At 38.6% G+C, this 9781-nt stretch overlaps 1 pseudogene; it reads left to right on the plus strand.

The window, feature by feature from the left end:
- Positions 1 to 955: 955 nt before the first annotated feature.
- Positions 956 to 6127, plus strand: LOC105537618 (annotated as a pseudogene).
- The last annotated feature ends 3654 nt before the right edge of the window (positions 6128 to 9781 follow it).

A 9781-nucleotide genomic window follows, 5' to 3' on the forward strand; every position in this document is an offset into this window, starting at 1 on the left:
TAGTATCTATAACTGACATAGCACTCATTTGTCACTGGTGAATGCACATAATGTCATCCACTGTGGCAGAGACTTTATCCATGGTTCCTTGGGGAACCAGAGTATACCACTTTCAGTGCTTGGTGAGCTCATAAAACTGTTTCTAATGTGTAACACAACCATTAATAGGTTAAATATTTATAACCATATTTAATAGCTGTGTATCATTGGTATAACAAAAAATATATAGAAAAAAATGGTTTCTCTTTCAAAGGCAAAACTGATTTCTTGGTCTTCAAATGTACCTTAGAGGAAAATTAGAATAACATTTACACAAAATTCAGGAGAGGTGTCCTACCATTTTTGTAGCATATTCTTAATAGCATTATTACTTAGGTGAACACTACATTTTTTTTTGGAGTTCTATTTTTCTTACCATCTTGTGCCTCTCTGTGGTTAGTTCATGTGGCATTAGTTTATCTGATACATGTCTCAAAGTTAACCCATATAAAACTGAACACCTGACCCCGCCCTTCCACAATGGCTCCACCTGAAATCATCCCTTCCTAGCTGATGGCACATTCCGTTCTTTTTGTTGCTCAGGCTACTAACCTTGGAGTCGTTCATCCTTCACTTCTGTCTTTCCCTTCTCTCTCTCTTTGGATGTTATTAGAAACATGTTCATTAACATAAGATATCTTACAGTTTCAGGAAGTTCACAGATACCTTGAAGCCTAGAAATTTTATGTAATTTAGCTTAAGAACCTCTATCAAATGCCTCTTCCAAGTTTATAATCGCAGTGTGTTTCAAGTTTTTACTGTAAAATGATATAAAATAAAATATAATTATTTTCTAATAAATAAATGATACATTAATAGTTGGTTCTTTTAATCAATAGAAATATTACCTTAATTGACACTTCTCATTTTCTTTCCAAGTATTGGTAATAAGAAAGCCTTGTGTGGAGAATTAGTCATGACGGTACTTAAGAGTCAGTCAAGGGACTACGGATCTACCTTAACCAATTCTAGAAAACTTGGGTATTCATGGTATGACCAAAGGATAGGGCTTCTGTAGCTCACCAGGTTTTAAAGCTAGTTTACAACTGCAATATGCAGAGTGTCACTACCATGTATTCAAGAAAAAGATGTGAGAAATTAAAAAAAAAAATCGCACTGGGAATCGTACTTTAGTAGGTAAATCAACAGCAACCAAGAACATTTTTATTATACAATTTGAAATTGCACTATTATCGTATAAACTTTGTTGAGTCTGTAAAACACTTGCTTGAGATTCTTAGTTCTTGACTTTAGAACTATGACAGTCTATTTGTTGCTTAATAATTATGCTTATCATTTTAAGTTTTAAGCAATAATAAGGGATATGGATTTTCTTGGTTATGTCTCCTTTCCATTTCTTTCATAATATTATTTCTTAAGGAATTATGTTTTTATTTTAAGACTTTAATATTTACCATTTATAAGTGAGTGATTCAGCTTTTAAATCAATGCCCCCAAATTTAAAACAATTAACAATTATAGCATTTCAATTGAAATATTGACTATCAACACTCTGAGAAAGCAGAGGTAAAACTTACTTGCTATGACTAGAACAAATTGAATCTGGACTCTTCTAGATGTATCTATGTGTTCTTATAGCAAAGTTGGGAAGTTCTAAATAAATTTTAGTAATAATTAGCATACTTTTGGATTATAACTATCATACTTGGAATTCTAAATTTTGGAATGGTTTATGATTTAAGAGATCAAATATTTTATTTACTTATTTATTTTTGAGACAAAGTCTTGCTCTGTTGCCCAGGCTGAAATGCATTGCACAATCATGGCTCACTGCAGCCTCAACTTCCTGAGTTCAAGCGCTCCCAAGACCCCAGCCTCTCAAGTAACTGGGACCATAGGCACGTACCAATAGATTTTTTAAAGTCTTATTGAGTTAGGAATATGAAAGAAACTAAAACCATATGTGTTTGTGGAATTATTTTAAGAATAAGTAGCAAAGTCAGAATTTGAGAAATTATTAAGCATATACAATAATATCATTTTATTGCTAAAATGAAAGAAATGTTTTTATTTACCGAAACTGACATTGGTACAAGTTTCTATCATACTATAGCAAACTTTTAGAGTTAGAGGTGATTTTAGAGTTTGCTTCATTATAAATTAAGTACAATAAATATTTAGGAGTACTCAATATTGGGATAAAAAAATCCAAAAATATTTTTTGTCATTAACTGTGTTAGGAACTATGAAGTATAAGATAAGTATATGATGCTATTTTATTGTGGTCATTATCATACAACATACAGCAAGAGGAATAAACCTTTTGCTACTGCTCTCTTTTTCCACACCGCTGGCCTGGCAGTCATTACTAACTGAAAACTACATACATATGCTAAAATCTGGGAGTGGTTTCATAATGCTTTGAATACATTCCTTAAAATTGTCACTTTCACTTGATCTGAGTTGGCTAATAGGTGAAACTTACCATTCTGTATCCATAGTACAACACATCTATCATAGCTTATGATCTTGTCTGCCTAAGAATTATATCCTTTTTTGTTGGAAAGATTTGAACAGTGTATCGTACAACTTTTTCTCTGGGATTGTCCAATGCGCTGCTGCTAAACATTTCAACTTTCTCCTTAAACTGGCCCATGTCTCTTGAATAAATACATTAATACATCTTTCATATTTATAGAGAGTACATGGTATAACATACCTAACAACTTTCAGGAAGCCTAATAAATTATCACCAATTATAAAATTCTAAGTATAAGAAGTAATTAATTTAGAAAAGAACACCAAATAATGTTATTTTAAAAAATTAAGGGGCTAAGGGCATATTTACATATACTTTTGGTACCCAATATAGCAGCCTATGTTAATAAATATATATTTTTTTCCTTACTATTACTGATGTAATGTAAAAGTCTCCTCTAAAGATCAATATGACATTTGAAAAAAAGAATGCAAGCATAAAAGCATGCATATATTTAGTGTAATATTTGCTTTCCTTAACATGGAGCATAAAAGCCTTTTAGTAACTGATGTAAAATTCTTAAAATAGACTGCATTATCTTCAACCATATTATCTATTCCCATATGTCATACAATGACAAAATTTCCACCAGAATACCAGGAAATATACGAAAGGAGTCAGTACGTGGTATTGTTTTCTTCATGTCTTTTGGGAGAGATGCTAAATTTGATTCTGATTTTTAATGTAACATAATAAAAAAGATAAAGATATATTTCAGTTTTTAAAAACATCGTAAGTTAGGGTACACTATGTTTTCTCTGATTTCAAACACCATTTAAAAATGTGAAGGCTCAGATGTTACATTCCTACTAATACTCATTCATTATTAAACCGTTATTTTCTAGATCCTAATTGTTCTAGATTACAGCAATGAAAATAAAAGCAAAACACATTTCTTGCTGTGGTAGGCAGCCTCTAAAATGGTCCCCAGTGATCTCTGCCTTTTGGTACTCATATCCTTGTATAATATCCTCCCCTAAGTGTTTGCTGAACCTAATGATCCATTTCGAATGAATATAATACAGGAAAAGTAATGTGATGCCATTCCAAGATTAGATTATGAAAAGACTGCCTTTTTCAAGCTTTCTCCTGCTCTCTTTCTCTCCAGAAGTCCTCACTCTGAAGAAAACTCTGCCATGTTGTGAGCGGCCTATGGAGAGGCCATGTGTCAAGCAACTGACATCTCCAATCAGCACCCAGTGGGAACCTGGTGGGTGCATGCCAATGGCCATCTAAGGGAACTTGGAAGCGCATCTTCTGAGACTTCCCAACTAGATGTATGAGTGAGTTTGGAAGTAGATTCTTCCCCAGTTGAGCCTTGGGTTGACTATGGCCTCTGCTAATACCTTGATTGCAAGATACTTTGAGTCAATGGCACCCAGCTAAGCTGAAACCAGACCTGACCCAGAGAAACTGAGATAATACATGTTTATTGTTTTAAGCTGCCACATTTTGAGGGTAATTTGATACACAGTCATAAATAATGAATACAGTTGCCCTCATTGTTTCTATTCAAATGTTTACACCAGACCTAAGGAGACATTTTGGCGTACAGGGGATACAAGAAGAAATGTGAACAGTATGGCAGTTCCTCACAAAATTAAACATAGAATTAACATATGATAGAAGAATTTCACTTCTGGGTATCTATATCTAAGATAATAAAAAAATCAGGGACTCAGAGGCCGAGCGGCGAGGCCCAGCTCCTTGAAAGAACAGTAACCTACCCCTGTGGGTCATCCTCGTGCCCTCCGACCTGGCCAAGAAGAAGGCAGCCGAAAAGAAGGAGGCTGCCAAAGCTCCACAGTGGCCCAGAAAAGGACATGAAGAAAATGGAGATGCTGTCCCAGAACCACAGGTGGCAGAAATAAGGCCAATGGCAGAGACACCACAGAAGTGGATTTGCTGACCAAGGAGCTAGAGGACTTTGAAATGAAGAAAGCTGCTGCTCCAGCTGTCACTGGCATCCTGGCCTCTCATCCCAGCAGTACTGACGTTCACATTATCAACCTCTCACTCACCTTTCACAGTCAAAAGCTGCCCAGTGACACCAAGCTGGAATTGAATTCAGGCCGTTGTTATGGCCTCATTGGCTTAAATGGAATTGGAAAGTCCATGCTGCTCTCTGCTATTGGGAAACGTGAAGTGCCCATCCCTGAGCACATCGACATCTACCATCTGACTCGAGAGATGCTCCCTAATGACAAGACACCCTTGCAGTGTGTGATGGAAGTTGACACAGAGCGGGCCATGCTGGAGAGAGAGGTAGAGCATCTGGTTCTTGAAGATGCGGAGTGTGAGAAGCTCATGGAACTCTACGGGTACCTGGAGAAGCTGGATGCTGATAAGGCAGAGATGAGGGCCTCGCAAATCTTGCACAGACTGGGTTTCGTACCTGCCATGCAGCGCAGAAAGCTAAAAGACTTCAGTGGGGGCTGGAGGATGAGGGCTGCCCTTGCCAGAGCCCTCTTTATTTGGCCCTTCATGCTGCTCCTGGATGAGCTCATCAACCATCTGGACCTAGATGCTTGCATGTGGTTGGAAGAAGAACTAAAAACTTTTAAAAATATCTTGGTCCTCGTCTCCCATTCCCAGGATTTTCTGAATGGTGTCTGTACCAACATCATTCACACGCACAAGAAACTGAAGTATTATATGGGTAATTATGATCAGTATGTGAAGATGCAGCTAGAGCTGGAGAAGAACCAGATGAAGAGGTTTCACTGGGAGCAAGATCAGATTGCGCACATGAAGAACTACATTGCGAGGTTTCACCATGGCAGTGGCAAGCTGGCCTGGCAGGCCCAGAGCAAGAAGAAGATGCTACAGAAAATGATGGCATCAGGACTGACAGAGAGGATCAAGAGCGACAAGACACTGTCATTTTATTTCCCACCATATGGCAAGATCCCTCCACCCGTCATTATGGTGCAAAATGTGAGCTTCAAGTATAAAAAAGATGGGCCTTGCATCTACAATAATCTAGAATTTGGAATTGACCTTGACACATGAGTGGCTCTGGTAGGGCCCAATAGAGCACGGAAATCAACTCTTCTGAAGCTGCTAACTGGAGAGCTACTACCCACAGATGGCATGATCTGAAAACACTCTTGTGTCAAGACAGGGCATTACCATCAGCATTTACAAGAGCAGCTGGACTTAGATATCTTGCCTTTGGAGTACATGAAGTGCTACCCAGAAATCAGGAAGAAATGAAGATCATTGGGTCATATGGTCTCACTGGGAACCAACAGGTGAGCCTAATCTGGAACTGGTCAGATGAGCAGAAGTGCCAAGTGTGTCTGGTCTGGCTGGCCTGGCCGAACCACCACATGCTCTTCCTGGACAAGTCCACCAATCACCTGGATATTGAGACCATCGACACCCTGGCAGATGTCGTCAATGAGTTTGAGGGTGGTATGCTGCTGGTCAGCCATGGCTTCAGACCCATTCAGCAGTTTGCACAGGAAATTTGGGTGTGTGAGAGGCAGACAATCACCAAGTGGCCTGGAGACATCCTGGCTTACCAGGAGCACCAAGCTGGTGGATGAGGAGCCCCAGCTCACCAAGAGGACCCACAACATGTGAGGCCTCTACCTGGGCTTGGGTCAGGATCTCCATCTGGGAACTAACATCTGCTACCCTGACCAGCTGCTCAGGACAGAACCCTGGGGCTACACTCCTGCATTGCTGCAATTTCGCTTCCCCAGCCTCTCCCCTGCCCCTCAACCTCCCTTAACTGCACTCTCTGATCTACAGCTGGACAGTACTTGTCCATTTTTTGTCCTCCTTTCAGTTACGTCTGTCCATGTCTGGAATTGGTTAGCCATTCGCTCCAGCCTCTTGCTGGTTACCTTACTCTGAACGTGATGCAGTCAGAGGTACCCGTGGATTAGCCCAAGGGCCCAAGCCCCGGATTTGACTTGTGGAGTAGCTTAGGATCCTCATTTTCTGGGTTTTGGTGATGTTGGAGGAGTAGCCCCCAATCCACTACCCCCATTCCTTTTTGCTTCTGGTTTGGAGCTCTGGACCAGGACCTTCGTCCTGGTCAGTTTTTAAATAGTTATTTAACAGCGTAACTTTTAGACCTGCATGACATCTACAAAGTGCCCAATAAAGAAAGAGAAAACCACAGTCCCCCCACCCCCCAAAAATAAATAATAAATAAATCTGGGACTCAAACAGATATATATATCTGTATATGTTTATCACAGTAAGAAAACAAAATATGTATATACAGGAAAAGAAAGAACTAATGTAAAGGAACACCCTCACTGTACTCCCACACTTTCCCTAAGCTCAGACAATTGAGGGTAGCTGAGTAAATGTCAAAGTTTGGTGAATCAGAATCACAAGAGTAGTCAAGGTGAGGGGTCGATGCTCTTGGTGGTGAAGGGAGGTATTGGTGATGCTTCTCCGCCCCACAGAGAATCAAGAAGGGTCAGAGTTGCTTAAATGCACAAAGTAATAAAATCACATTCAGCAGAAAGAGACATAGAAAGCAAAGGTAACAGAGCTTCCAAGCCAGTGTGGACGTTATAGATAGTCAGGCGAGACAAGGTAATAGAGAACTACAGAGTGTTGTCTGGGAAATGTGGCATAGCCTTGATTGGTCACTGGTGTGGTGGCGATGTGTAAGCCCAGAGGTTATTTAGAAATTGCCCTGGTCCACATAATTGGAGGAGCTTATGTGAGTGGGGTGTTTAGGGTTAGGCTGTTCATGGCACTTCACACAAAGCTGAATCTATTCTATCATCCAGCTAGTCAAGAGACAGAATGAGAGGTGAGGATTTGGGGCTGGACTGAGAAAATACATTCAGGCAGAGAACACGTGGATACATTCTTCTGAGTAAATGTATAAGACCTTTGTTTTTACACCTACAGGTAAGATTTAGAGGACAAAGGTAACCAAAAGGGTATCAGGCTGTCAGATGAAACCTCCCTGCTGAGTCCTCCTGCATGGGGAAGTAGAATATGAATCTGCCTCGTTGGATCACACAGGAGGCTCGGGGATACCATATCACTCTCTAAGTCCAGGGATGAAAGTCTGTAAGTCCTAGTGTCACTTTTTCAGACTCTAGGTTTTTTGATTTCTTCAACATCTGAATAAAGTGTGAAGAGGACTTAATACAATTGAAAGGTTATATTATGACTTATTTCTCAGGGTTTTTGGTTCCGAAAGTTGCCTTACTCAGTGGTGGTGAATGCAGAGTGAGGTGATGACAGAGTCTAGGAAGAGGCTTCTAACACCGTGCTCACCAGTGGCTCAGTGAGGGCTCAGGGTCACATCAAAACACAGTATTACACTGTTCTGAAGGGTAACAAAGAAGAAAAAAATCTAAGTGGGAGATCACAGTGGCTATGGGACCAAAGGCAGGAGAAGCGTTGTGCCCTCTCTATCAATGGCCTGCTTCCTTTTATCATTTACACTTCACATTTGAACGTTATTTATATCTTTGACTACTGACATTTCAATTATGAATAAATATTTGGTTTAGATGATATCAGCTTAATTGTGAAGTGAGGTGGTTCATAAACTTGCTATCTTCATTCTTTTAATATTATTGGGTTATACAGGACGCTGCAGTTGATCACAAGGATACACAGATGATTAATTGTAAACTCTTTTTGTTCCCTTCAGCGGTCTGAAATTAAGTGGCAGGAAATAAACATTTGTCTTGCAACATGATCTCTAGGATAACAGAGTTCTGGCAAGGGTGCAGAGGAGAGGGAGTGCTTGCGAGGGCTAGAAGCCTTCCTAGGAAAGGTAGATGTCTTGAATAGTTCTACTCTGTGGAGATGCAGGAAAATGTGGGAGGGTCTGAAGCAGTCAGGCAGATGTTTTAAAACTGCTACAGCCCTGCATATGGATAGGAGAGGGAGGTACAGCTTGACCCTGCTGGGTTCTGGAATTTGGGCCGTGATTCCCTATAGACGACGGGGCACTAGTGATAGAAATGAGATGATCAAATTTATGTATTTTTTGGAGTTGAAAATCGTAAAAAGGAATTGTTTAAGGAAAGTCATAAATGATATTAATTTCATGAATTATGTGAACCTGCTTCCTTCACTTTCTCTCTCTCCCCCAACATTTTGTGAGGTCAACAGTTCTCTCCCAGATGGAGAGAATTCTCTCCCACCTCACTCCCTATTCACCCCAACCCTAACCTGGAGAGATAATAGAAGATCATAGTGGAATTAGAATTAAAAAGTTTAAACAAAACAATCAGTTTATTTGCAAAAATTTATTTACTGTCACTGTAACATTATTTTAAAATTATTTTTGGTGATCTTTTTATCTGAGAGACAAAATTGATCATTGTGGTTCTTATATTTCCAAATCAGAAGAAAGTAAAAAAAAGCATCCTTCTTTCTTCAGAATTTGAAATTCCCTCTCTTTTTTTGTAGTATTTTCTTCCTTCCTCCTAAATATTATATATGCTATTACTTTTACTTTTAATTACTTTTGAAATGTTATCAAATTAATGGTGATATGCTCAAAGTTTTATTTATGAAAAGGATAACCAGAAAAGAATTATAAAAATAATATTTCATTCATCATTTCAAATAATTTTTCATAATGAAAAACAAAGTTTTGCCTGCTTGGATTCCTTTCTTGAGTATATGCATATATATGTATCTATGCATATGCACCAGTTTGGTTCCATTAAATGTGTACTATCCATTGAATTATTTTAAAAAATACTTGTATTATGAAATGGAACATGAGACAAGAATTGCCATACTATGAGAATTCTGCACTGTAAAAGCAAAAGTAATATAATCACCAAGGTAAAAATAGCTTGAAATTTTATAATGTAAGGATTGTTTCATGATGAGCCTGACAAACATTAGTTACACCTACATATTTTGAATGATTTGATAGGGTGTTCTGTTCTTCTTACTTTGGAATTAGAGCCTGAGAATATTGGGTATGGAAGTTTGAGGAGAATATTTGAAAAGTCCTCCCAAAGGTCCAGTGAAGAAATATTTTGCAGTATCAACAAGGAGGCGTAGCAATAGCAAAGCAACAAAAGAAAATAAAACCAAAAATAAGAACAAACTAAAATACTAGGTATATCAGAATTACTTTAAGGCTGAGGTCTAAATTTTTTTTTTTTTTCTGTAAGGTAATGTATTTTTCTTGCTGGAAATTATGAGTTATGTAGGACTACTGCTTTCTGTTCCTTTCTGTTATGCATTCATTAGACAATGGGTTTGGGAGTGAGTACCATGTACATG

This window comes from Mandrillus leucophaeus, unplaced genomic scaffold (assembly GCF_000951045.1).
Source record: "Mandrillus leucophaeus isolate KB7577 unplaced genomic scaffold, Mleu.le_1.0 Scaffold176, whole genome shotgun sequence".
Taxonomy (NCBI): Eukaryota; Metazoa; Chordata; class Mammalia; order Primates; family Cercopithecidae; genus Mandrillus; species Mandrillus leucophaeus.